Here is a 23,757-nt window from a genome sequence, read left to right on the forward strand (position 1 = left end):
TTTTATTTTTCAATTCACTTATCCATAGTGAATATATCCTTGTATGTTGTGTTTTCCCTCCAAGAATCACTGCATCTCCATCATGAGGAAAATAAAATAAAACTTTTTAAATCATCATAAAATTCATTAATTTATTTTCCACAACTTCTTATGCTGCTAACTTGTTAAAAATTGTGCCATTGTTTATATTATTAACTGGAGCCCAGGACTACAAGGAGCTGTTGAAGCACTCACCCAAGAGACCAGCCAGAACACAGGCACTGCAATGAAAGGATTAGTGAGCAGGATGCTCAGACACTCATTTCCAGCTTGGAGTGGTCACAGCTGACTGCAGCTACATCTGGCCACCGGATGTGCACCTTTCCATATGAAAGTTGTGGATACTGAAAAGTCAATGAAGGCATTTTCCAGCTCTGCAGGATGTATGCTGTTCCTTTCTGCTATGCTGATGCACATGACTGTGTATCTTGTGCAAGCAGTTACTGGACACACAAACCAGGAAGTGGATGTTGGAAGTAACTGTATTATTAAATGAGGAATCACATCTAATTTAAAAGATAAATACACCCTTACAAGTAAGCAAATGTCATTGGGGTATCAGTTGTACTTGCATATCTTTCCAGTAATCAGTGTGCTTTAAAATCCTTCTTATTTATGGACAGTACATTGCTCTGAAATAGGAAAAGAAGGTTTTTTCAGGTGATGCATGAAGCAAGAGTTCAAAGGATTTGACTGAAGAGTATAAGCAAGTAAACTAAAATTGCATCCTATCAATAAAATCCTTACAGGAATATGTTATGAGGGTAGTGGTTTTGCAGTTGGCTTGCAGGAATTTAATGGGCAAGGAGTTGAAAATTATGACCAAGATGGCTGGCTCTTGTAGCTTCATGCTTGCCTTGAAGCCTGCATAAAAAGTTTGGAAATTCTCTTGGAGCTTCACACAGTTATCAGTCCTGAGCTGTCCTAATGACTGAAAGTAAGATGTTTCAAAGAAACAAGTCAATGACGATCCAGCTGTTCATAACATGCCTGTATTTGCCTTGTCATTGTATTATCATCACATAGTCTAAATTTAGACAACCTCAGATATTACAAAACTCAGTGTTTGCATTGCAATTATAAAATTTTTTACATCTAAAATCTAAAGATTGCAGAGAAACTATTTCAGAGAGCAAACAATAGAATATTTAGAAGAAGGAAGCAAATATTTTGTTAAAATAATTTTTGGTAAAAGCCCTCAAGGATTTTGAAAAAGGCACAGTCCTTCTTCATGACCATGTGGAGCTTAAAGTGTCACATACCAAGTTCTACTGTAGCTGCATTTGAATGATAAACCATGGGAACTCACAAAATCCCAGGCAAGGAGAGCCCCCTTACTTTGGAAATCTATAGATTTTAGACATATTTTTCAATAGCGCTTTGTGATATCACAGTACTTTGTGCTGTCATTTACATGGGTGAAGTAAAGACTGGCAGCAGTCTGACTGCTCACTTTGAACTGAACACAAGATGCTGACACAGAAAATCACCCCTTGATTTCTCAAGAGTTAAATTGCATCTGCAAACCATGTCAAGCTCCATTTGGAGTAAGCTCTGATGTCTGTCTAGTGCATTTCTGCCACTAGTTATTCTTTCTTTTTTTGTTTCTTCAGATGAGAAATGTCTGCATCCTAGCTGCTAATCAAAGTAGAGCATAATTCTGAAATGCTTAGTCACTTTTATACTTTTTTACTGATGATGGGAAGAAGTGACAGAATCCTGTAGTTAACATGATTCAAAAGATAAGAGGGAGGAGAAGGTGGAGAAAGACTATATAAAATATATTTATATTGCTTCTACAACTGAATTGTTTTCAGTATAGTGTCATGCTCTCAGTGTGGGGGAATTCTGCATATGTCATGATTCAACAGATGTTCTTGCACACTACGTGCAGCTGCACTATTTGTCATGGGCAAATTTAATAGCAAGATGCTTGTTCCCTCTAATCTTAGTTCACAAAAACATAGAGGGGAAAAAACCCACTCCCTGATAGCCTGCATGCTTCTCTTCTTTATATAGCCTTTTAAAGCACTTTAAAACCAAATTGGGAACCAATATTGGGAACACCCATCTTTTGTACTAAATTCTGTAACACCTGCAATTATAGCTCTATTATCTTTGCTAGAATCATCTTGTTCTTTCTAATGTTTATAATGCTAATTAAATAATTTTAAGTACCTGAAGAGGTCATATTCCTAACAGTGGGGGTTCTTCAAGAGCTTGATCCTTCAAAAAGGAGAATAATTTCTGCTAAGTCTTCAGTATCCTCTGTTCTCAGTGACTTGCAGATGAAAGTCTGAAGCACTCCATACAGCAGCACGGCAGAGCCAAGTGCTGTCAGAAATTTTACAGAGTCAAACTCGGAGGAGCTTTCCTACTCTTATAATTTTAAAATCCTGGATCCTCTCCTCTAGGTATTCTCTGTCCTAAAGTTTTTTTGGTCTGAAAGCAATGTGTTAACCAGCTCTTCAGAGGGAACAATACCCTTGGGTTCCAGCTTCTTGCAGATGTATTCAGGAAGTAGAACAAGATTTTGCAAATAGAAAAGAGAGAAGGAGGAAACGAGGAGGAGGAAACGAGGAGGAGGAAATGAGGAGGAGGAAACAAGGAAAGAAAGAGGAAAGAAAGACGGAGGAAAGAAAGATGGAGCAAAGCCTGTAACATACTGAAATGTGAGATGTCTAGTTAGTGGCAAGGGAGGTAACTGAAGAACGGCAGCGCAAGGAGAAATTTGGACTTCCAAGAACAAAATTGACAGATGAAGTAGAAGCACAAACAGTTCAAAACTCAAAAAGAACACACAGCTATAGAAGATATTAAGGGTGTTACACTATCAATAACTGTATGAGCAAAAAATAAATGTTATAAATGAAAAAATTTAATTACTGCATCTCCTACAGTACAAGACATTAACCTACTCCAGTGAAGGCTATAGCAGGAAACCTGTGAGGAGAGGCTGAGGGCACTGTGGTTCTTCAGCCTTGAAAAGGCCAAGAGGGCAGGGGGATCTACTGCTCTCTGGAAATACTTCACAAAAGCCGACAAAGAAGACAGAGACAGATTTTTCTTAGATGTGCACAAGGACAGGAAAGAGGCAACCTGCAGAAGTCAGACCAAGAGAAATTCTGACCAGGGATCAGGAAAAATCATGTACTGTGAGGGTGGTAAAACATTGGCAGAGGATCCCTAGAAAGTTGTGACTCCCTCATCTCCAAATGACAAGGTCTGTTATGTCCTCTAGAGAGTAATCACATTTAACAGATCACCCTAGATATTAATATCTACACTTGTGACTTGTAAATATATATATATATATTTACAAGTACAGTTGAAACTCTGAGTGCTTTTAACACAAAAGAAAAAATGGATCAACAGGATATATTTTTTTGCCATTGAAAAATCACATTTTTAAAATAAGTGTACCATTTATATACAATTGTATGGGAGGTATTTTAGTGAAAACTACATACATGTAAAATACATAGTCATGTGTCAAGCTGATGAAAAAGTTCTTGTTTGTAGGAAGCTGATCAGATAATTTTGGAAATGTATAACAAGTGCTTCTGTTATTAAAGATGTGCATCTGTGAACACAATCTGCCAAAGAAAATGGAATATTCAGTGAATCTTTTCAGAAGAATGCTGACAAATAGCATTGAAATATTTAATAGAGATGTGAAGATACTAGTTTCCAGTCTTCAGATGATTACTTAGCTCAAAAGCTAAACAGGTGTGACTATGACATCTCTCACTCTGTTTCTAATCAATTTCAAATCATATATACGAGATCTAGTTGTGTTCATGTAGAGACCCAGCTTCAGAAATTGTTGTGAACTACCTCATGTAAAACCTGCCTGCTAGTGCCTCTCTGTGTGTCTGTATGTCTGATGTATCTTAGATTCAAGCACGTTTCTTAATTATCCTATATCTTTATCAGGACACACTATGGTCTCCTGCAGCCACAAGAATTTTTAACTTAACAGTACAAACTATACCTCTCAGTTTAATAATCACAGCATTCCTGCCGATTGGGCAAATTATATTGGCCATGAAAATCAAACACTTTTTGTTAGCTGGCCTCCTGATGGCAATGAAGAAATACAAGTCAATCAGACTTTGAATTACTCTAATTCAAGAGAAGTTAGGAAAGTGAATGTTTCTAAGATCTGCTGCTCAGTCATGACTCTGCAGTCATAGCAGGGTTTGCAAATCCTTACTCTGTGAAATGCAGATACTGTGAAATGCAAATACTCTGCATTTCACAGAGTATTCAAAGTGACTTTATAGCCCAATAAATGTGATTTTGCCATTATTAGTAAAAAGCAACAGCATTTGTATTGAGGTGACAGTGTAGGAACTCAGCAATGCCCTGGGTTTTTCTGGGTCTACATAGATTTTAACTTGGTTTAGCTGTGATAGCAATTGTCCAGCTGCGAGGCGCTCTTGACTAGATTTGTTTTAGATTGACTCTCGTTTAAGGTACTAACAAATGATTATTCATTGTGAACTGAACTGTCTACAATTCTTTCTAGAGTCAGCTGTGGGGAAGAGTGCAGACACATTTGCCACAAATCAGCCATTTAATCATAGTTAGACTAAAGTGTTAAGAAAACATACAAAACTAAATCCAAGCAGACACCAGGCTGCGAAGAAAGACATCCCTCTCCCATGAGTATCACACTAACCCTGGTGATAAGTCATCATAATACTCCCCCATCCCTTTTGAGGAATACCAGTCTGAAGACCCAACAGAGAACTGGGGTAGTAAGTGCAACACCAGAGGAAATTTTTAGTGCAGCAATTTTAACTCTAATGAGGTCTTTCTATACACATTAAGTAATTTTGACTGTTAGACTGTTTAAAACATTAATTGGACTAATAGTAAATCCTTAGATTAATTTATATTCTTTTGCCTTTTGCCAGTGAATTTTTGCCAGACAAGAAGACTGTGAGTGTAATAGTACATCATAACATCACCAATGTCTTTAAGAACTTGCAAACTGAAACAAGCACTATAAAGATCACTGAAGCTCACAAGCACTTTTGGCCAGTTGCAGTCAATGCTGCTGTGCTCTACTTTCTCGTGGACAAGCTGAATAAAATCAATCCAGTGAATTAGCTCTCACTCAAGGTTACCACTCAGGAAGAGGTCAGTGTGTTTGCGTGCTGCTGTTTTAATCTACTGCTACCACTAGCTTACCACTTTCCCTCTGGTCACAGGCTTTAGCTGCTGTATTTCACAAGGCAGTGCAGCGAGCAAAAACCCTCTGAGAACATGAGGCCGAGTGTAAAGAACCCAACTGCCTGTGTAACACCCTCAGCTGTCATTTACCTTGGTCTGTTTGAAAGGATAAAGCTTACATTCACAGCCCAGTGAGCTCTCCCAGTACAGCACAAACCCTGCACAAGCTCTCATTTACCACTCTGTGTATGTACACCTATTTGTGGCCAAGCAGCCCACAGAGCAGTCCTTTGCGTTAAGGTTTTTAGGTCTCCCTTGTATGCCTTCCCAATTCAGCACAGTACAAGGGAATATGGACAAGTTTGTGTAGTTCCCCTTGCTGTAGCTTGAGCTGTTCATGCTGCCAGCTGGCTCTGCTGGGCCCCTGGAAAACTCCCTCCTAAGGAAAGAACATCAGCCTGAAATGCTTCCTACAAACTGCATTTGCTCTGAACCAGTCCAGGCTGCTTTCTTGTTAAGGACAGAAAAGTGCAATAGCTTCACAAATATTATTGTGGCTGGGGGGCACCTCTGCAGGGACAGCCAATTTTCTCACTCTCTACTTTCCATCTTCATCTCAAACACTGGGAAACGCATCAACTTTCAAAGTAGCTCTTCATGTCCTGAGTGCTTCTGCCACATGTATATATTCCCCCTAGAATGAGCTGAATGGAAAGAGTGTTGTATAATGATCTCTCATTTAGCTTAAAGTGTCATCTTTTCCTTCACTGCATTTTGTCTGTGAGAAGTATGCTGAGTCTTGTGCAGCTGCGTTCTCGCTCTTATTCGGCACACATCTCTTCTAAGTTCTGCAGCCATACCAAGAGTTTCCTTCTTCCTTTTGAAAAGAGTGACAAATGGGTACAGAGCAGAGGAGCCCAAAGCCTACATGAGTGTGAACCAGGACTAGGATGAAAATATTAACCTGATAAAAGAGATTTCTTTGGCTTTTAGTGCATTGTTTTCAGAGCACAGAATATCTACTACACTGAAACATAAATCAGCCAGCCAGTGAATTCTTGCCCACTATTCTCAAGGTTATCTGAAAGTCAGCTATAAGCATCTGGCACAAGGACATGTGCAATGACTGACCTCAGCAAAGTGACAAAGCTTGCTCTAGTTGAGGCTGGGATGCTCAGAATGCTCACCACCACACATGGCAGGGTCCTGCCTCTGTTTGATACATTTCTCATTGAGCTGTGTAAACAGGATACAGTTCTGCTCATAAAAAACATACTCTGTTAATAATTCAAAAATTAACCAGGGTTAAAACAATTGCCACTGCCAGGCATGCTAACTTTTAGAGCAGATCTAGCATTAAATCATGGATATCTATAGGGAGTTCCCTTGGATCATTTGATCAAATTATGCTCTTAAAAGTACACTTCAAAAATGTCATCCTGGTGTAGGAGGAAAACAAAGAAAATAAGGCAATGAAATTAATGGAAATTTGGAGAAATGAAATGTTGTCTCATGTATTTTGACAATGTAGGCATCAGTAGGTTTGCCAGACAGATCAGCTTCAAATTTGACTTGAGCAAATTAAGCTAGTCTGAAGCACAAGCTACTTGCTAGTAATTTTCTTGGTTTTTTCCTCTTGAACCATTTTACAAGTTTATATACATTATAACAGCACATTTGAGGCCATTATCCAGCCTTTGGGAAGAAAGCTGGCATCTGACAGGGTAGCCAGTTTCTGGTCACAGAAATGCTTTAAGTCACAAGGTGTACAGGTAGCAAGAGCAAAGGGGGAAAAGATGTGAAATAAAATAAATGAGAGACTGCTAAAACAATCAGGTATAGACAGCAAAAGGATAGAGCAGTGAAACACCTGAAGGGCTCTGACAGGGAAATCCCACTGCACCAATTGTTTAATTATCACCCTGCTCTGTAGGCACCCTTCTTTCGCAGACAACTGCTGCTGCACCCCATTTCTTTCAAAATAAGACAGCAGGCAAAACTGGGCATAGCTGAGGGACCCATAATAATAACAAAAAAGAGAGAAATTATACCCAAGAAAAAGTGATGTCAATGAAAAACAATTGCTCACCACCACCAAATCAATTCCCAGTCAGTCCTCGAGCCGCAGTCCCTAGCCAACTTCCACCTCTAGTCTATACAGAGAGCATGATGCCATTTGGCAGGGAATATCCCTTTGGTCACTTGGGGTCAACTGCTCCAGCTGTTGTCCTCTCAACTTTTTGTGCACTCTCAGCGTCGTCATTGGTGGAACAGAAAAGGCCTTGACTCTGTGTGAGTACTGCTCAGCAATAATTAAAACATCTCTGAATTATCAACACTGTCTCCAGCACAAATCCAGAACACAGCCCCATACCAGCTGCTATGAAGAAAATTAACCCAGAAAATCTATCCCAGTCAAAACTAGCACAATCTTAAACTGAGTTTGCTGGGCTGGAAGGTGTTTGTTGGTGTTGGGATTTTTACTTGTGAATGTGGCACATTTGACTGAAGCCTAAGAAACATTTTTCACAAATTACCTTAAAACAGGCTTATACTTTAATACTGTTTCTACTCTCACACAATATGCTATAATTTGTTTTTCCGTTTTTATGATGGTGTATTACAACACCAAGTAATAAAGACAGTAGTGAATTTGGACTGGAGAATAAAAACATCAGTCCTTTTGTTTGATTTTCCTAAATTTCTTTCTGACCTAAGTACCTAAATATCCTCAGTCTGGTCATAATCCACACCTTGACCATATGGTCCTCTACCAGAAAACAAAATAATTCTAGGCAATTAAGACACTTGCCCATATCCATTTCATCTGCTAGATCTTTGGAGGTGCAAACAAAACACTGGATGGGAAGATCTGCTAATGCTGATAGTGCCTTAGATCACTTGATAATCTTTTTCCTGTAATAGTTATTACTGAATGGAAATCAAATGCATGCATGTTAGGACTAGTAACAGATGGCACTTCTGTTCTGTGAGGAAGAAATAGGGGCAAAGGGGCAGCAAAGTTGAACCTCCCCCCTTCCCCGTCTTACCAGGATTCATTGTGTTGCCCTCCTGTTACAGTTGGCTGTGACTCTTTCTTGTTATAAAGAGATGTCAGAAGTTAGAGAGACAGACGATAACCTTAAATCCTTTACTGCATTTTACCAGGATTCTGAAAAATAAAAAATAAAAAAATAAAAGCCAGCTGAGGGAGTTGGAAAATGTCAGTGAGGCATTACACAAAGAACTTGATACATTTGTTGACCTTTTTTCTTACTCCACCCTTCTCCTCTAAGATGGATTTAGTAGTAGCGAGTGCTTAGTGCTATAAGTGCTTTCTTAAAAATAATTTAGATGCTATTGGCTGTCTGCCTGCACTTGGAAAATGTAGCTGTTTCAATGAGCCCCTGCTGAAACGGAAGAAAAAGGGTTTATTGAAATGCCTCCAAAAATTTCATTCTTTCCCTTGTCTGCTGAAACCCATCTTGTTTTTGCTTTTACAGTCTTTTGTTTTATTTTTTTAATTGTACCATTGTATTCAGGATCTTTTCATTCTTCTCCGCTATTTTACGAATGGCGTGTGTGGTATTAAGAGCTGAAGGCAGAGATGAGAGGAGAAGTGTTTTGAATTGACTAATTTGCAGGCAAGAAATAAAGCTCTTGTAAGGTGGTCCCAGGGGTATCTTTGCCATGAACACTATTTGAAATGACATGTAATCTGGTACATTTCAAAGGCAAAACATTTCCTATTCTAAAGTATCTTCCTGAGCCAGGGTTGGTTTACCTGTTTCCAGAGAATAATAAACTCCACCGAGGCCAAGGAATCTCCTTCTCTCCCCTCTCAAAATTCCTGTTCTTTTTCAAAGAGGCAATTGCAGCCAACAGTTTATTTCTGTCCTATCTTTTGCTGCTCTGACGGCTCAGTGCTCACTACTAATACATAGCTGAATGCACCTCTAGATTAAATACCAAGTAACAGAACCCAGCACATCCCTGTACAACACAATAAATAATGGTGTGGAGCTCCCTTGTTTCTTACAACAGTGGAAAATTTAGGTCTGGTTCTTACGGACTTCTAAAATTTTAAGCATTTCACCATATAACTTTGATCTGGCAATTTCTTAATAGAAACTGTTCCTCTTCTAGAGAAATCTGAGTTCAATCTGACCTTGGAATGTTGTATTTATTAATACTCCTCAGCACAACTCACTGTTACTAGTCTTGTTGACATACTAAAAGGCTTATACACAAAAGTCCACATTTAATTTGTTAAGGCAGAAATTTCAGAAAAACTTTATGTTTAGAATTTTGTCCAGGTCTAGCTGGTCTTTTAAACTGAGACACTTATTCATTATCTGTGAATATATTCATATACTCTAAGGAATGTTTCTATATGTGTATGATTTAACCTTACAATATCCAGAAGCAGTATCACATCATTTCAAAGGATTTTTAAATGTTTTAAAAGAGGAAATTAGCCAAAAATAAACTCCAAAGCTTTTGAGAAAATAAACATTGATAAATATTACAAATAATTTCTATTAATTTCACAGCTGTTCTGATCTAAAGCTTTTAGTTACCAAAAAATAAATTCATGCTTTGTGAGCATTCTAATCTTCCATGCATCACAGTTTCAACATTTACCTGATTTTCTCTTTAACTTGCCATGAAGATAAATCAGGGTACAGTGTGTCTACAATAATGACCCTACATTTTTATATTTTAAAATGTATATTTATTTTTAAAAATAAAAAACTTCAGTTACATTGATTTTTAAAATCCACATGCTTGTGCTCAAATGTACTGACTCTACATAGTATTTTTTCAATTGTGAACAATGTTAAATAAATTACATTACTTGAAGAGAGATACTGAAGGTTCCTGGATAGAACAAGCAAAAGAAATGGATTTGAAATGTCCAGAAAAGAGAAACTTCTAATGTCATGAGAAGTGAAAAGCTCATTCCTCAACCTAATATTTACGTGAGGCAGCAAAATGTCCAGGATGACTTGTGCTGTCAGTTTGCATTACCAGTCTCAGCCCTTTGAAGGGCAGATTTTGTACTGTGAGTGACCCTAACGTGTGTTGCATTTGGATCTCTACCAAACAGAAGTCATAACAAAATATCATGCCACACAGACCAGTCTTACACCTTAACTGCTGTTTTTCACAAGGTTCTGTTAACTGTAATTCTTAATTTATGGGAATTTAGCCCAAACATAACTTGGAACTAAATGTGTCCAGTGTTCACAAAAACTTCCAAAGAAGGCAGTGCTGTTCCCCAGTAGAGCTCATCTCAAGGACTGGTCCCCTTATCAATACTGAAACTATTAGATCAGTCTGGACTAGATGCTATTACTAACAATCATGAGAAAGCATAACACCTACCATGAAATAAAAGAACTTTCTACAAGTCAGTTAGCAGTACCACTGGTCCTAGATATTCTACCACAACCAGAGAAATAAAGCAGGCCTTTCCATGACTGCCCAGTGCTGTCACACGTTAACACACCAACAGCACTACACCTCCAACACTCAGTGTCTGAGGAAAGTTTCTGTGCTTTGCCTCAGGCAGCTGCCAGGAAAACACTCACTGTTTTCTGAAATCAGAGGTAGCTGCTTGCTCTTCCATATTCGCACAAGTCATCAACCTTGCACAAGTATACTAGAACAACAAATGTGACCCTGAATTTTTGAAAATTTGCTAACCCTCCTCTGACCCAAATACTTCCTAATGCCAGCATAAAGATTTCTGTTAAGCCCCTTTAACTGCCTGTGTGTAATGTCACCTTCACTGAGACATTAACTTGATTTCTTTTCTTTAGATAAATTTCTAACATATCAACTTCAGTGTGCATTCAAATATTCATATAGGCAACAAGCAGGGAAGCCATCAGCAGGAATCAATTGTTGCACTCTGGGATGTTTTACAGACACAGGTGCATTCTGCTAATACAGAATACCTAGCCAGAAAGCAGCACAATATCCTAGCTCAGCTGATTTACTGAAACTATATTTTTGAGGGCTGTTTTTTTTCCTTTGGTGACTCATGTGCTGTGGTGCCATTTTAACACATGCTTGTTTGAGCACTTCATTATTTGGCTCAAAGTAGTACAATATATTGTTCTGTTTAGGGAACAAGTTTGAATTTACCATTGACTCAGGAGAACTTCACAATGTATTGCTGGGTCAAGGACAGGAAGCTGCAGCAGAAATAGCTATGGAAAAGGCATCAAAAGAAGGCCACTGGGTTATACTTCAAGTAAGTCAAAGCTCTTCATTACATCAGTGCTGCACTGCGGAGTTAAAAACTGAAGCGTTTCAAAATAACATGTGCCTAGATGAAAGAGTACTAAATAGTGATTTAAAACTTCCTTTGTCTTTGCCACAAGGGAAGCACATAACTTCATCTGTATATATGAGTATTGCTGAATATCACACAAAATATGAATTGCAACTATCTTGCATGTAGGGAGTCAACTAACATATTTTCCCAAGCACATGATATCTGATTTACTAATTTATTATCCATTAAAAAAAATCCTTTAGTAAATAAATGTGTGGCAAAAAGAATTGTTACGCTGTATAATCAGATGAATAGATACAAACAGGGAAGATTGCTGTCATTATGCAGTGTATTGTGCTAAACAGATGCACACAATTTTTTTCAAATATTGTGCAATATCAAACTGCTTCCTTATGTCTGGGTTTTTCTTGTATCAATAAAATGTTTCAAATTTCAAATCAATAGCTCACTGGGAGGCCTATTTTTTTCCTCCCTTCTACCCCCTCTCCCTCCTTATCTCTGAATATTTATTTTGTAGTAAAGTGGTTAGACACATTAGAGAAATTACTGAAGAAAACCAGGGAAGGAAGCCAGCAGGGCGATTGGTTTTGAGTGTGGGGAACCTGCTCCTTTCCTTAAAGCACATCTCGTTCCAGAGTGGATTTAGGAAACCTCCCATCAAAATAACTGAGAAGCCACTACCTGTAGTACTGCCTGATTACCACGCTGCACTCGGTAAATTTGACCAGGCAAGCGAAACACCACAGAAATAAAACTTTTAAAATGTGGGTATTAAACTTCTCATTTTAAAGCCACTTGAAACAGTGAAGTTACTAAAAGCCTTTACAAGATATGCAATAGTAAAGCAGAATTAATTGAATTTCTTAAAGATTTGTTCACATATCCTAGAGTGACCGCACATCTATCACCAAAAAAAAAAAAAATCAAACAAGAAACTACTTCTTTCAATTTTAAAGAATCACATACAGTTTTTAGCTAAGTACCTGTCTCTGTGCATGGGAAATGAAGAATTTGCAGTCACTACAGGTAATTACTGTAGTACAGAACAAGAATTTATTTTGGTTTCATCTAGCTTAGCTTGATTTATCTTGAGATGCACAAGCATGTGGTTTTGTGTCTCTGGGATAGCTTTTACATATTCTGAGCATGCAGTGCACTGGAATGAGGCCTTCAGCTGAGGTAAATCAGTGAGCTTCACTACACCAATTTTTATTCCCAAGGGTTTGGTCTAGAACATTTGGATCATACATTAGAGGAAAGCATGGCTTGGCTGCTAGGTTATCATACTTTCCTCTGTCCTTTTTAATTTTTGTTTTGGAAGGCTTTTAATGAAAACATTTTTTCTTACTGACTCCTAAAACGTACTTACAAACACAGGTGAGTATAGGTAGTAGTTATAAGCTACGATCAAAGATATGGTCAAAGAAATTAACTGTCTCTTTGGAACATAAATCTGTTATTAAAGAAACAGCATCCACATGAATGCTAAAAAACTCATCAATTAAAAAAAAAAATTAAAACTTGCTTTTTTGATACTACGTTCTAAAATATCTCTGCAAAAATTACAAAGGCTTTTCTTCTTTTTCTCTTGTACAGAATAACGTCTTCCAACAATAAGAAGGAAAAAACGGCCAGCCACCCGCGCGGCGGAGGAAATATCACCCAAAGTGCTGACAGTCGCACAAAGAAACCCGCGGCTGCGGCCACGGCCACAACACGTTTGTCACCAACTCCTGCGGGCGGCCGTGGCTCCGCCGGGCCCGCTGCGGCCCCGGGCCCCGCACCCGCGCGGCGCCGCCTTCCCCGCGCCCGCCCAGGGCGCTCGGGGTGCCCCGCCGGGCTGCACCTCCCAGGCCGTCCCCCCAGGCCAGCGGCTCTGCCAGGGAGCTCGGCACCTGCCGTGGGCAGCCCGGCCCGCGGTAGCTCCGGGGCAGCCGCCCGTGCCCGTGCCCGGGTCCAGCCGGGGCCGGGCCGAGGCAGCGGCAGCGCGTTCCCGGAGCCAGAGCGCCCCCTGCCGGCGGCTGCCCCGCGGGCCGTGCCGAGGCGCGGCCGGGCTCGGGGGCCTGGGCGGGCGCGGGCCCGGCCCCGGCGGGGGAGCCCCGCGGGCAGCGCTGCGGGGCTGGGACGGCGGACCCAGCCTCCAGGGGAGGTTTCCCTCCTGCAGACGTTCGTGTTTACGCTGGAGTGCGGGCGTTCGGGACTCCCCACCCAGAGCCGCGCTCCCAACACCCGCCCCCCGGCCCGCAGCCTCCCGGCCGGGCGCCCGTGTGAGCCCGGTCATTACCAGTGCGGGAGCCAGCGCGGCTGGAGCGGGGTGAGCTAAGCCAAGGCGCATCCTGCACTTTCTCGCGCAGTTTCCACCCGGAGGACAGGAATGTGGTATGGGCAGGAACAGAGGTCACAGACCTGCAGGGCTGAGGCAACTCGGCCGACGCCCGTCGAGCTGGGGTTCGTGCCTGGAGAAAAGCACACACGGGCATGAACGGGTACGCTCTGTTAACTCGCTTAAATAGCCACAAGCACACTGCTCTTCCTGAGGAATTACACCATAAACAGACTTAGCTGTTTGATAAACCAGCCCTGGTCCCCTGCAGCGGTGACCTCTGATCCCATAGCAATGCAAAGCTTCCTTGTAGTGCCATGCCCGCACTTCTGCGGCCGAGCGGCGATAATGACCAGAGGGTCCGTGTGCGACGGACTATTTCAGCAAGAGGGAGGCGGAAAAGCCCTCTCCCGTATCTGTGGGGCATTTGGTGATTATCTGTGGCAGTGGCCATGCCTGGCGGGCGGAGGGCTCCTCAGCGAGCCCGGCGTTTGTCAGACGGTGATGGGAGCGGGTAGCGAACAAGCCCCTTCCCAGCCCGTGCGAGCCAAGCGCGGCCGAGACGGGCGGCTCACAGCCCCCATCCCCACCTAAGAACACATTTGCCATCTCGCCTCCTCCTCCCCCGCAGCCCTGAGCAAGGCAGGTGTAGAAAGCTCCCGGCGTCACAGACGGGGGCTTCATAGGCACGCAGTCCCCGGGCAGAGGCAGGGCGAGGAGGGAGGCAGGAGTGCCTCAGGCCCGCACAGCCGCGGCCCCCGCCCGGGGCGCCCCCGCCTCCCTCCCCGCGCCCCGCTCACCTGCAGCGCCCCGCGCCCGCCGCGCCCGGCCCCGCTGCCAGGAGCTCCCGCTGCGAGGAAGGAGAGCCATCCGGGGAGACAAGGGGAACAAAAGGACGAGATCAGAAAAAGGAATAAAAGAAGGAAATGTAGCGAACACTAAAAACAAGAGGAGGAATTTTCCCCGTGGGAAAGAGAGAGGGAAGCGCCACTTAAATGAGCTTTTTTTTTTTCCCCCTACAATTTCTGCAGAAATTCTGACAATGCACGTGCTCGTTTTCCCTTTCCCAGCCCACACAAACCTGTTGTTGTTTTACTTTCATTATTTCACTTCATTGTATTAGAAATGCTGAATCATAAAACAGGGGTTAGTGAAAATGGTATTTATCTTACAGAAATAAGCCCCACATTATTTTAAGGATCCCCACACTACTGCTGTTATTATTATTATTATCATCATCATGCATCTTGGCAGGTTGAAAGGTAGCTCAGAACAGTAAGAATTCAGCAGTAATTTAACATCCCACAGCAGTACTTTAAAAGCTTCAGATAGCATTTTGAATTTTAAGTCAGTACAAGTGTAAATAAATGGATGCACTCCCACATGTCTGTTGTTTTTAAACTTGTGGTGATACTAAAATATTTGCCTAACAGCTTTGAGTTGTAGCAGAATTTCAGCTCACATACACATGCGTGTGATATTGAATTAAACCATTTGTCATTCTTTTTCCATAAAAGACACAATTTGGCTCTCAGCAAACCATTTGAAATAGAAATTATTATGATGATACCACAGCTCCATTTTATTTTATGATACTGTATTGATTTTCAAATAGACAATACATGTATTTTTGTAATGGTCTAAAAGAATATATTCTGCCTTTTTATTTTACAGTCCTTATGCTATTACTTGCTTTCATTTCAATAAAGGATGGCATTTTTCAGAGATGCTACCATAAATTGCTTCATTTAATAAGTTTCTACTCAGAATAATAATGTTACACCAGAGAGCAGCACTTCATAATTTGGAAAAAATAACATTTTTCTTTTAAGAATATTCCTGTCTCTTTATTTTTAAATTAAAATTATCTTTCTGCTGTTTTCTTTCAGAAGGAGAATCTGATTATTAAAAAATTCCTCTTTTTTTCTTGCAAGCATCGGAACTTGGGTGTGACATAAAGGGGCTAATTAAAATGGGGAACAAATTAGATTAATTTCCACGGATATAATAGTGATATAAAAGTCTTGTTCTCAACAATGACTCCATAATAGAACTATTTCATTTATGCCTAAGCAGGTTCCTTATTCTGTCTAGTGAGGATTGCCAGCAGTGTCTTAGTGACAAGGTTTTTATTATTTTTTTGACAGGTTGATAGGAAGTCGGTGCTTGCTTCAGGGTTTGCAGTCTCTTCAAACCTGGATTATGAAGGCTACCATAAAAATATGGATAAAATGCTGCCTCCCCAAAGTGCCATATGTTATGGCCTGCACCCCAATGTGGAGATTGCTTTTGTAATAACTGCAGACAACATGCTCCATATGCTATTAGAGCTGCAATTCAAATACTCAGTCACTAAGGAGTGACTGGGGAAGGAGTCTCCTAAGCTGTGGAAGACAAGGTCAGTCAAAACATAGAGCAGGCTTCAAATTTGTCACAACACAGTTTTTGCCTATGTCTATGGGTTTATGTTTGGGGTTTTTTTCCTCCTATGGACACAGATTTCAATCAAATTAGATCTTTCAATACCTGTTTTTTTGCAGAGATTCAATCTGAAATTTGCAATGAGGGATCTCTAGTATATGTGAGACATAAATATATACATTATTTAGCACCACAGAGAAAAAAAATCTTGCTGGAATGTTACAATATGTTAATAGCATTGTGTCATTTAGGATCCTTTGTCAGGTTGCAAAATGCCATTATTTCCAAACTATAAGGCAGAATTTACTTTTCTTCCTAACACAGGTCTCTCCTCCATTTCACAGGATAAATCCTCCATATCCTTCATATTATGACATGAAGGCACAGAAATGCTTTCATCACATGAAGTTAAGATACACAAAGTTTATAATTTACTTTACATTTATTCAGTTTTTATAATCTCCTTTACATTTATGCACTTGTGGGTACAAGAGACACCTGATGCAACATGGTATCTCTTGAGAATGAAGGCAGAGCTAGACAACATAAAGAAAAAATCTTTCAGAAAAAAGGAAGATCAGATATTTTACTCAAACATCAGCAGAATGATACTCACATAAACTGATTTGTTTTCCAGAGTATGAAAGACTGGATCCACTCATACAAGAGGTAAAGTATTCTCTTCAAGAACTTAACTTAGGTCTGAAGATACGTGTGCTTTGCTTTACTAATTTTAGGGGATGCATGGCTTTAAATAGCATCAGTGTAAATGCCAGTAACAGGCAGTTTTAAGTGACACTTGGGGAGATTATTTCTTATTTCATTTTTTTAAAAACTATGCTTTCATAAACTGCCTACTCCAAACATGTAACTCATCTCCATACATCAAATTGTTTTAATTCGTGTGGAAAAAATTATTATGAAACTTCTCTCTGCATACTGGGAAGCAAAATGCAAGGCCTCTTATTAGGATCTGATTCCCATTTCAATGCAGACATGGAAGGAAGGCTGGTACACTCTTCTCTTCTACCATTGCAGAAATTTGTCTCTTCTGTTATAACTGCGAAGAGATCTGGATGCTAGTTATGGTATATGTTCATTTGTGGTTTAGGCAATCCATAGAAGAGAAGGGAAGCAGCTGTTGGATGCTTTGAGAGACCTTCTGATACCAATAACAAATACTACTTTGTATAGATCCCTGCTGGAAAAGGCACATGGTTCAGATTGTGTTAAACAATCAACATCCTCAAAGCCATCAGGATGTGGCATTCGGCTGTCATTAGGAGATGGTCACTAACTGCAGGTGCATCAGCAGCACCCAAGTCCTGGTCTCACTGTGTGTCTGGTGAGTGCAGTGAAGGGAGGTGAAAAGGATGTGAGCAACTCATCACACGTCTTCTGCGATTTTTGGTAACAATATATCTCTCAGCACCAACAAAGTGCCGAAGAGCAACATGTAATGTTCTTGATCATAGAAGGCCAAATTTTCATAATCTCTAACAATCTCAAACAGAAATGTACCTGCTGCACTAACATGTAATACAGGATCAATCACATAACTGGGCAACCAAGTAGCTTCTTAGGCATTGCTTGCAATTTACACAGACAATTGTGGTAAATCCACACAGAGCTGTAGTTAATGCATACAATTCCAAAAGTAGGTACTGGAAATCTAATTCATAGAGCTAGTTTCTTTTTGCCTCCTAAAATTACCTTCCTTTCGATCTTTAATTCAGAGTAACAAAACATGGGCACTCAAATAGCCATTAGTGCAAGCAAGCCAGCAGAATGGTAGCTTGATTGCATGTACAATTTTCTGTGGGATATCAGAAAGCAAGTTAGCAATTTGGCCCTTTATCATTTTCTCTCTGTACATATGCGTAGGTGGGTGCTTCCATGTGTATGTATATGAATTACTATATCATATAATTACTTAATGCAATTAGAGTGAAAACCCAGAACCTACACTCTTGTTTTTCTGACTGTTTCCCCTTTTCAAAAAATAAATTACTCACCCCAGTGGCAAGAGCCAAAATATTCTTTACACTTGACGATTTAGCTACCTTATGTGTTTTTACTGGGGAAAAAAAAAGCCCTCTATCATTTATCATGTCATCTTATCACAGTCTCTTTGTGAGACGCAAATAGCACACTAATGTTTTCTTTTGTTAGGGTGAGTTGGCAATCTCCTCAGAGATGGAGCAACTACAGGCAGCTTTTTTTTTTGATAATCTTCCTGACACTTGGATGAGACTGGCTTATCCATCAACATACAGTTGCTCAGTGGTAAGTCGAATGCCAACAGTCATTCAGTATGGATGGCACTTCATGTCCATTATAAAAAAATAGAATTGAAACTCAAGAATTTTTTTGGCAAATATCTTACCTTCTTGTGCAACTCAGAATAGCTTTTTATCATAATCTGATATTACCAGTGTTATAAAAAGCAGAAAGAGCCTTGCATTTATCTTGCCAATTACTGCAGACTTTGAAAGATTTCTCAAAAATTTACATTCCCACTTCTTCTTTGCTTGCTTGCTTTTTTCTCAAGCTGTGTGCGCTGGTCAAATACATTTGACAACTGCTATAGCACTCAGTATTGGCTACTCAGAAGACCAAGATTGGTTTCTAGTGTTTTTTGGGATCAGAATTTGTAACAATAAAGGGCACTGCTCTGAGTTCAAGGGTGAGATGATCACCAGAAGAAGGAGCAATTAACAAAGCAGCTTTTTGTTAAGAACAGAGAATAGTTTCAGAACAAGTAGTGGGGCCATGATATTTCCGTTCATCTTAATTGAACACCTTAAGATGTGTCTATCTATCTACTCTCCGTGACTTTTATAATATCAAAAATGAAACTGAAAACAAGAAGTGAAAGCCATCCAGGGCTGGCAGATTATTTCCTTGCTGACATACATTCAATTCTCCACAGGTAGCCTCCTGAGTGAGGCAAAGAGCCACTTGCTGATGGAGCTAACCAGGACTCCAGACCTGACCAAAGGACAGGAAAGCTCTGCCAAGCACAAAGACAGGTAGCGCTAGAAGGCAAAGCAAGCCCACACTTCTGAGATCAGTTCAGACTTCTGAGAGATCAAAAGTGGAAGAAGAAATCTTGTTCAGCAGAGGAGACATTGAGAAAAGCACCAGAGGTACATTGTGGTGAAGATCAATCAGAGCTTTACGGAATTAAATGCTCTTTTAGCTTTCCTTGATGGAAAACTAAACCACCATAGAGATACTGTGATGTCTGTGATAAATATATGTCCTGAAGACAGAAAGCGTTGCCTAGGGGATATAACACAGTAATGCTAAATTACAAGCTGTTTTCCTGGAGGACAACACAGCTGTTTTCTTTAAAAAAATATATGGGGGATTCAAGCTGGACCTTATATTCAGGTTTGGACAAAAGAGGGTAAAAGTACCCACTGATTATATAAAAGCTGTCTTGCAGAACTAGTAGGATTTAAGGTGACAGATTATCTTTTACCATCAGGTGCAAAATGCAGTGAGTCACCAGGGAGCAAAATCACTGCTGTGAAGAAGTGTTAGGCAGCTGGACTCCAAGACAGCCTCCCTGCTGGAGCACAGCGTGTTCAGGGAGGCACTGCAAAGCAGGTGGAAGGGAGTCACCAGAGCAGTTATGCAGAGACAGGGCTGGTGAAATGGTCAGCCTAGCCTGGCTGTCAGTTCCCTGAGTTTGGGGAGAGGAAAAAAAAACAATAGAGACTGAACACAGAACTTGAATCACTGTCATGTCTAAAACCCCACAGTAATTGTCAGTAGCAGGAACTGTGAGCTTCCTCCAGGGCAGGGCATTCTTCCTGTTGTGCACACTGCAAAGCATGCAGAGGCCTCAGTCATCATGGTAGTTTTATACTCCCTGTTTTAAACCCTTCTGTCTCTTATATACCTACCTGACATTCCACCATCTGAGACATCTGAAAAAAAGTCTTTGATTTCTAAGCAGCTGACATTTTAAAGTAAGGTGTGACAGGGTGAGGAGGTAAGGGGAAAAATCAGAATACACAGTTCAGAGTTTAAGCATGTTGAGCTCAGCAAATGCATCAGAAACAGCAAACACAAGTGATAAAATGACAGAGAGTATCAGATCACCTAACAATCTCAGATCTTCAGTTTATCTTCAGCATCATTTTCTGTATCTTTGAAATGAACACTAATTCTGTTAATGTTTCCCTTTATAAGCTGGCCCGATATGTCACCTATTTTATGTTTCTATGGAGGAGTCACCTCTTGCCTCTAAGCCAGCAGTCTCCTCTCTCTGGCTTAGAGACACTCAACTATCCCCAGGGCACATGTGTCTAGTATTTTTTCACAGCAGCATTTTAGGAAGCAAGAAGCAAAACCACAGACTGCTGAAAAACCCCTCAGCTAGAAAGGTGGGGATGTGATGCCAGAGATCTTAAATGGGGTAAAAAGAATAAAACCAAGCTAATGCTTTCTTTTTCAGGCCACAGAAATTCAGCGGATAGGGAAATAGAGTGTGGAGGAAGGAGAAAGATGGAAACTCATGTCACAGGTCATCCAGCTATGTGGAAATCTGCAAAAGACCAACAGTGGCATGCCTTAACAGAGGAAAAAAATATTTGGGGTCTGGGCTGTGACTGCACTGTCAGGCAATGGCTGGAGCAGGCTGAGGTGAGAGCAGCCGTGAACGAGGATTTTAAAGGAGACATCACATGTAGAGGGCATGATGTGAAGGGGCATATAAGGAGCAGAGGATGGTGCGGAGGGCGGGCAGGAAGGCACGAAATACAGGAGCTGCCAGAAGAGGGGATGTTAATTCCCTCTTTGGAAGATATTCATGAGACACAAATACAGGCTTAGAAACTATTCCATGAAAACTCAGGGTTATGGCACTGACTCCCTCACAGGCTAGAAAAATACATGCTTGAAAGGAAAAGGCCTTCAGGGTAGGAGGGTTTGTTATTTGGGGTTTTAAACTGACAGAATCGGCTGCTGACTTGTAAGGTGGGGAGGTATTAACACCTGAGAAGGGGGAACAAAAGGCAAGGATTTCGATCCTGTGAGAAAAGACAAGGAGCATTGCAAGTAGAGGTGGGCTGGTCCAGAGGGGGGGGTTAAGGATATTCATCGAGTGCTTTGAGATGAAACATGCTGTGTGTTCGCAAAGGTGTCTGTCAGTCAAGTGGGGGAGCAACATTATGACAACCTCTCTTCCAGGAGCAGCAAAGACCAAGATTTTATTCCCTGCAAAGCCAGCCAAGAAATTACTGAAATGGCTGTTTTAACAGTCAAAGCTAACAGGGAGAGAACAAAAGAACTCCAGATGCATGTACACACACATCCATCCGTCTATCCATGTCCTCCTTTGGCCTCCAACTTCCACTTAAAGGAAGTCTCTTACATTGGTGAGAAAACAGACAGCAATTATTTTGCTGCTGTAAAACAAAACTATCTCTGTTTCAGGGAGGGGCGAAAATGGGTGTAACTTGCATGAAAATTTCTGAGAGTACTGTTAAATCTATTGCACATAGAATCACAGGAAAGAGGTTAGATTTCTTTTGAAGGAGCCACTCTTGTTTCATAAACACCAACTTGCTGTCTTACTGACTACCTCTCAAAACACAGCTGCTGCTGTGGCTCCTTCCTATACACAGGCTCAGGTTCCAGAAGAGCTGTTCTGAAAGCCCACAAACACACAATATTGCTGCACTTGCTGTTATTCACTTGTCAGTATTTGTTTAACAAACACAAATGCAGAACTGTGCTGAAATTTTAAAAAAAGTTCGGTTTGGAAAAAAACTTTTAATATGAGGAAGTTGCTTGTTAAACAGAGAGAAATTTGTTGTTCAGCTGCACTCAAAACACAAGAAACGGGAAAAAAACATTAATATGTGCCAGGGCAAAAGCACCGCTGTCTTGGCAAGAAACAGAAACATTTGCAAGCTTCTGAGTTAGTATCTGAACAATGGGGAAGAAAATGAACTAGAAAAACTGCCTGATGGGCTGCTGAGAAGAATCTTCCTCCCCTGCTACACACATTGATTTTTGTGTTTTCTTATATCCAGATAAGATGGAATGATGATACAACAAATAATATCTGACACAGGAGTTATACAAAAACTGTGGTATCAAGAACAGAATTTATAGTGGCCTGCACTCCTTTAATTCAATGGCAATCAGATAAGCAACAAAAGTATCACTATTCCTTTCTACCAGAAGATACTGAAAACTCTATAAGCTTTTTCACACAGTTGCTATCCCAGTATAGGCTAACACAAAATAAAAACCAAAACACCAAAACCAAACCAAGACCTGAATTCTTGGTTGAAAATCAAGGTAAAAAGAAACCTTAAGTCTGTCTGTCAAACGTCTGAAGAAACAGGTTTTCCAGTGTTTGTATTGGTCATTTTCCCTATGGTGGATAACTTTAATAAATTACCCTTATCCTACACCAGAAGTCTGCCCTTCTTCAGTTTTATCCCAAGTTCCTAGTTAGCAGCTTCTCAAACTGCTCTTCACATTTTGGAGCTATCCTCACATATTGTAGGTGAGGGTCAGAATTCCCTGTTGCCAAGCTATTAATTAGTATTTCCTTTTAATCCTATTCCTGTATTTAAAAAATTCTAAATATTGCTTGTGTCAAAGTAAACAATTTAAAATATACGTACTTAACTTGGGGCTCGTGGGAGGTAGGGCTGCAATTGTTTGCAGTCCAGGAGCTGCACTTTACTGGATCCTTCTTAGTGTGACAGGTGCCAGGTCAGAGTGTATGTGCACAACACAGAGCATTCCAGGTACAAAGTGCATCGAGGTTCTTCCCAGCACCTGTGATTCCTGACCTTCTACACCCAGTTTGCTTCTAAACACTTTGAAAGCAAAAGCACCCTATTCAAACCCTCAGTGTTACAGCATTTACTAAGCAGTACATTCTATTAGTGAACACTTTCGCTGCAGGTTAAAATTCTCAGACGCAGATGATACAATGCTCTGAGAAGTATTGGCTGGGGGAAAAAAGCCTGTCATACATAGCAGGACTACTGATAATGTGCAGTGCATTACACTGCAGCAAAAATGACTAACATCAAAGCTAAACAGAAATGATTTGTATGGTTGAGACAAGTAGAATAAAATATGTATTTTAACTAAATCAGTTTTTAGGAACACCAGGCACAGGTTAATCCTTTATAAATATGTTCACAGAGTACATTAGACACCAGCCCGCCTACACAAAATGAATGCAGCACACACTCTGATGTATTACAGAGGCAGGATAAATGAGGGAACTCTTCTGTGTTTGATCTGGTTCTGCTCTGTAATTCAGAGATACTGGAGATGGGTGGTGAGTTTCCCATTGATCCCAAAAGAACCAATAATGTCGAATCCTGTGAAATGTAAGCTTTGTAGAGGATTGGAGGCTATGCACGAAGGACACTGTAGCTTTAGGGGCATATTCTCTTCTCTGGAACGTGTGCAACTGGCATTCACAAGAGTCATACATATC

At 40.6% G+C, this 23,757-nt stretch overlaps 1 long non-coding RNA gene across 1 annotated transcript in view; it reads right to left on the reverse strand.

The window, feature by feature from the left end:
• Positions 1-23,757, reverse strand: part of LOC116998969 — a 35,440-nt gene that overhangs the window by 10,103 nt on the left and 1,580 nt on the right. Inside the window, exons 3-4 of the long non-coding RNA XR_004418499.1 lie at positions 13,812-13,983; positions 8,271-8,392 (exon numbers count right to left, since the gene is read on the reverse strand). This is a non-coding gene — a long non-coding RNA (uncharacterized LOC116998969). The remainder of the gene's footprint in view (positions 1-8,270; positions 8,393-13,811; positions 13,984-23,757) is intronic.

Source organism: Catharus ustulatus, chromosome 7, assembly GCF_009819885.2.
Source record: "Catharus ustulatus isolate bCatUst1 chromosome 7, bCatUst1.pri.v2, whole genome shotgun sequence".
NCBI classification, from domain to species: domain Eukaryota; kingdom Metazoa; phylum Chordata; class Aves; order Passeriformes; family Turdidae; genus Catharus; species Catharus ustulatus.